Genomic DNA, 6,000 nt, shown 5'->3' on the forward strand with positions numbered 1-6,000 from the left:
ACATTGTGCTGAGCTAAAAGATAGCATTTCTTGGTCCCCTATGTAGCTAGGGCTAACTCCTGGCTAATGATTTATAAATAGAAGTTTGGGGCTAGGAGTTCTAAGAGGCTCCTTAAAGAAAGCTGGGATTGCAGGGTTTTCTCCCTTCCCTCCTCCTGCTACCTGGAATGTGGCTGCAGTTGCTGGAGTTCCTGTAGCCATCTTGCACCATGAGGTGGTCTTGAGGATGGAAGCCACGTTCTAAGGATAATAAAGCAGGACAATTAAAACAGCCTGTGTTCTCAATTCCGTGAAGCTCCCACATGAGTTCCAGACTTTCCTCCCCCACGTTTTATTTATGTAAGAGAAAAATAAACATCTATGTTGTTGAGGCTGCTGTTATTTCTGGTCTCTCTGACCAGCGGCTGAGGACAATACCTTATCAGATAGACTGCTCTTTATTTTTTCTTCTCCCTGATTCCCTCATCTATTGATTTCATCTTGTACGTATTTTTATAAAACCACTTTAAATCCTTTATGGACCTAGAGTCAAAATAAATAATTTATTAAACGGCAGCATGACACAATCAAGCCCGTGGATTCTTACTTCAAAGAGCAACAACAAAAACCATTTGCCGACAAAAAGTTAAACTGTGTCTTGTGATTTGCAAAACTGAAGTTTGAATCGGGAAGGAAATCCATTGCTTATTACCAGAAAGATGGGCACCACATGGAAAATCAATTTCCAACAGAGAGAGTTTTTAAAATTTGAAAGGCTGAACAAAAACGGACCATATGTCCCACCGCGGAGGAAGGGCGAGGCCATCCCCAGCGTGTCAAGACAAAGGAATATCGGGTTGCCACAGTGAATGACAAATAGACCGTGATGCGGAAATCAGGGAAGGTGCTCCACAAGGTGACAGGAAGAGAGAAAGACAGGACTTGGCCGGTGCCCATGCCTGCTTCGTCACCTAGTGCAAAAGTATGTCTCTGGTATCTCTAGGCTCAGAGGAGGTTACGCAGTTAACAATAATTGGTGATTCGAGGACTGGAGGGTGGGGCTCTTATTTCATGGAGCTGTTGATAATTCAGTGTTTCCATTTAATGCGTGCATACTGAGAGTTAATAGATGTACCCAGAGGTGATCTTAAAAGTGCGTAGCAGGGAGGGAGCCTCAGTCAGGGAGGAGGGTGCAGGAGGACCCTGCCCGCCCTGGGGCTCACCCTTTAGGTGCCCAATTGTAGGATGGGCTGGGGGGGGGGGTCCCAAGAGGGGAGTTGAGTACATCCTGGAGAGCCAGGGAGTCCTTGGGAGATGGGGAGTGGTGCTATTTATCTACCATTACAGAAGTATTTCGGTATTTTAACAACTAGTGTGGTTGCACTTGTACCAAGTAAACATCAGCTCCAATTATACAGAAGTTTAAATATTTGTTTCTTAAGTGAAAATTTTAAAAGTGAAAACAGATTTAATTATGTGTGTAGAGGATGGAATAGTAAAACGTTACTACCAATAACTCCTGCTAAGCACTTTATAATTCACAATTTCATTTAACCCTTTCACCAGCAGCCCTGAAATGTGCTCTTTTGGTTACAAGTGACTGAAATCCAATTCCAATTGGCTTGAGCGAAGAAGGGAAGCTACCAAGGTACGTAACTAAAAAGTCTAGTGGAATTCAGGCATGGCTGAATCCAGGGGCTCAAGATAACCCCAGAATTCAGTTTTCCTCTCCCTCCATCACTGCTCTGCTTTCCCTGGGGTTTCTCAAGTAGATTATCTCTCCATGTGGTAGCTGTGGTAGTTCAATGCCTATATTACCCTTCTAACAACATCAGCATAAAGAAAGCTTTTTATCTCTAATCATCCTAATGAAAGTTGCGGGATTGAATCTCAATAGACTGACTTGGATAACAAGCCCATCCCTGAACCAATGTCTGTACTCGGTTCTGGAATGCCACTAGAACATTCTGGCCAGTCACAAGTCCATCTCCGGATCTGGGGCAGGGTCAACACATCTTGAAACACATGAGAGTGACCGAGTTGCAAGGAAAAGGGGAAAGCTGGCCAGACACAATATCAGATGTCTACTACAAGTGTCCCCATTTTAGTAACAAGGAAACTGAAGCCTAACTGTGTGTGGATCAGCAAGGAGGACAGCCAGGCTGGAATTCAGTGAGCGAAGGGAGATCACTGGGAGAGGAGTCAGCAAGGACAGGGGTGGAGATCATGTAGGGCCTTAGAGCCTGTTGGAAGGACTTGGGCTTTTGCTCTGAGGGGGAAGGAAGCCTCAGAGCAGAGGAGTGAAGTGATCCCATAGAGATTTTAGAAAGAATCATTCCAGTTGCTCTGGTGTTCAAAGGTAAAATACTGTATTTCTTTCTCTAGCCTTTCCTGTTTTTTCGTGTAACAAATGTGAAATGGACATGGGACCCAGGCCCCTCCAATTAGCACATTCCACTTCCCTGGCCAGTGATTGTGTCTGGAATGGGCACGCGACCCACACGGGTCCAGCACGATCCAGTCCAGGCACCTTCTGCTGTAACCATTCAAAGCACTGGTGTTGCCAAAGATATGAGTTTCGCCACTAAGAGCCACCACATAGTAAGACTCCACCTGAGAAAGGTCAACACGAAGGACACAGGACAAGTGATGGGGAGGAAGAAAGTCTAACCTCGATGACATCGGCTGACCCCTAGATCCAGCCCAGCCTGACGTCATTCCAGCCCTGGATTTCTCAGTTCTGTGAGTCAGTATATTTCACTTTTCATGGATGCCACCTTGAGGTGAGGCTCTAATACTCACAACTGAAAGAATCCTGAGAGAGAGGATGTGTATACTGACAGCCCCACTATGCAGTTGTTCCAGACAGAAGCCAGGATGCTTTTGACTAGTGCCTTGCTCCCTAACAAGTTCCCAGTTGACTGAAATGAAGAACCTTTCCCTGTCTCCGTCCAGATCACATAGACTCCTGCACAAAGACAGTCTTCAACGTCATTCCCAAGTGCATTTCGCCCTTTGTAGAGCCTTTGGTGGCTACTCCCTAAGTGTGTCCAATAGTTTGCTTGAAGATGGGACTCCCAACAACAAAAAATGTTAAAAATCCAAGGTGGCTGGGAAACCTGCCTGCCTCCCAGGCCAGATTACACATCCCGGAGCCCCCCCACAGACCCCTGGCCAGCACCGAACCAGGACGCAAAAGGAGAGTAAACAAGAAAAGCTTTATTCCCTTCTTGGATTTGAAGGAGGAGTTTGCCTGATACGATCAGCACTTGGCCACCTCCTACCATCTTTCATGTCACATCGGGTTTCATTGGTGTCCTCTAAGGGCTGATCCCACAGCCAGAGCTGTCTCCAGAGGACTCTGATTGGCTCCCATCCCATCCACCTGAGGCCAGGTAGATGATAAAAACAGTTTTCGGTCCTCTGTCTCAACAGGAGACCTGGGCTGGAGCCCTCTGAGGAAAGAACTTCTTGACCCAGGGACTGAGAATAGGATTACAGGATCGGTCACCCCCATCTGCCACCTCGCCCTCCCCAGAGGTGTGTCTTTGTGTGAGGAAGAGGGGGAAGGGCCCCAAATGCTTTGCTCAAGTCCCCTTGGGGTGAGAGAGCAGGGAGGCGAGCCCAATATATTGTTAGGAGACATGCGATCCTGCTGTTCTCAGTGTGGCGTCTGGGCGGCTCTGCCCACCTGAGCAGCTCGGCACTCCCTCATGCCACTCTCCTCCCAGCACCTAAGCTCGCGTCCTTCCCAAGCTGTTCCCGCTACCCCCCTGGGCACTTCCAGAACACCCTGCCTTCTTTGCCTCTGCTGTGCTTTCTGCCCGTCCTGGCTTAGTGAGCTCCCATTCATTCTTCAGGACCTAGCTCAGGGGGTGCCTGTGATGCCTTCCAGATCCCAATCCCTCTTCCACCTCTTCTCCAAGCCCGAACCACATACACATCAGCATTTGTCTCTTTTGCGAATTGTTTAAATTCCATGGAAAGGGCTTCTCAATTGCCATCCCAGGTACCCTTTTGAAAACTTGAATTTTTTAGCTACAGATCTGAATGGATTAAATCATATCCAGAGTCGTCACATGGCTTACCCAGTAGCTACCCTGTCTGAGAGCCACTGGCTGCCCTGACCTTGCTCTCCTATATGCTCACGAAGCCACTCTTGCGCTCACATAAATGCACAGTTCTCCTCCCGCACCAGCTCGCGGTCCTGCCACACCTCTGCGCTCCTGTCCACCTTCCCAGTGCAGCTCAGGGCATGTCCCTGCTTGCCCCGGGGGCAACCCAGCCTATCTCCCCCTCCCCCACTCCTACCCCTACTCTTTGCCTTACCACCCAGGGGTCCCTCCTCTCTCTCTGAGGCCAACCCGTCTCCAGCATCAATCAAGGCATCCCCACTTGCTGTTCCCTTAGTCTTGGCCTAATTCCCACTCAGCCTTCGGGGTTCCGCTGGAATGTTACCTGCTGGAGGAGTCTTCCCTGACCCCCAGTCTATACTGAGCCGCCTGGTGACACATTTGTATTGCCCGGGCTTCTGCGGGCAGAGTGGCAATATGAACATATGCACAACTCACGCAAGAGTTCTTTCCACTTTCCACTTTCTCTAAATGCTGCTCTTTTCGAGTTAGCTGGATAAGGCTTGTGTCATCCCCGAGCCTGAGCAAGGATATCAGCCCCCGGCTGAGCTCGCCTTTGGCATTCAGTTCTTGGAAGGACAGATAATAAAGCTTTCTGGAGGTGCCCGACACACCGCTAGCACATCCTGTTGTGCCGTTAAACTGCCTTCAGAGACTCCTTGTTTCTTTGGCTTAATCGTAAACCACCTGAAGGTGAGGGTCTCTGTTCTTTTCTGCAGGTCTCCCAAAGCCTGTAATGCAAGTCTGGTCATCGTGAACACTCCTGTTTCCTGTTCCTGAAACTCACCACCCCCAACACAACACACACACACACACACACACACACACACACACACACACACCTCTTCCTCCGTGGTCCAGAGGACAGGCGTAGTGAGCTGGTAACAACAACTTTGGTAGGACAGCTCAAACCCCCGTTTAGAGAAGCAGCCTTAACTGTAATTGAAAGAACTTTTGGAAAATCCTGGGTTCAAATGTCAGTCCAGCTATTTAACAGGTGGGTGATCTTGGGTAAGCACCTTAACCTCAGATTCCTCATTTATAAAAGAGAAACTCAAAATGCCCAATCATAGGGTCAATATAATAGTTAAATGATTCAATACGTATAACTGTCATGTGAAAATACGCATAGTATGATCTCATTGTATAAAATGAAAACCTTCTGTGTGTGTAAAAGTGTGGGAAAAAGTCTGATGGGACTTATCCCACTGATGGAGTAGTTACGTCTGGACAGGGTGGGCTGGGAGGGTGGGGAAGTATTTTGCTCCTTTGTGATGGTTTTATACTTTCCTGCTTGAATTTTTAATGGAACCGTGTTCACGTGTAATACTGGTTGCCGTAGATTAGGCTACAGCAGAGCAAATATTTACCTCCTCCCCCTCCACTGCCGTGGGAGGAATGTACTCCTCTGTCTCTCATCTTTGGCCTTGGCCATGGGACTGGCTTTGGTCAATGGGACATTAGTGGACATGATATACAGCAAGGCTTGCCATGAACTGGGAGAATGGGGCTCGTCCCCGTGCTTTTCAACACGAGCAGAACACGCCATGGGTGACCTGCTAGTTCCCCAAATTGAGTGGCTTGTGAAGTACTCTGAACCAAACCCACGGCCCGGAGGCCCAGCTGGGATGAGACGATCAATAGTGTCCCCCTGGAAAAGCACAAGTGAGTATATGTTCTGTAGCAAAAACTGACTGATACACTTGACTTCTTTTTAAAAGAGAGGGGACGGGCGCCTGGGTGGGTCAGTCAGTCGAACGTCCAACTCTTGGTTTCGGCTCAGGTCATGATCTCATGGTTGTGAGATCAAGCCCCACGTTGGGCTCCATGCTCAGTGGGGAGCCTGCCTCAGATTCCCTCTCTCCCTCTGCCCCTCCCCCTGCTATCT

Source organism: Ursus arctos, unplaced genomic scaffold (assembly GCF_023065955.2).
Source record: "Ursus arctos isolate Adak ecotype North America unplaced genomic scaffold, UrsArc2.0 scaffold_16, whole genome shotgun sequence".
NCBI lineage: Eukaryota > Metazoa > Chordata > Mammalia > Carnivora > Ursidae > Ursus > Ursus arctos.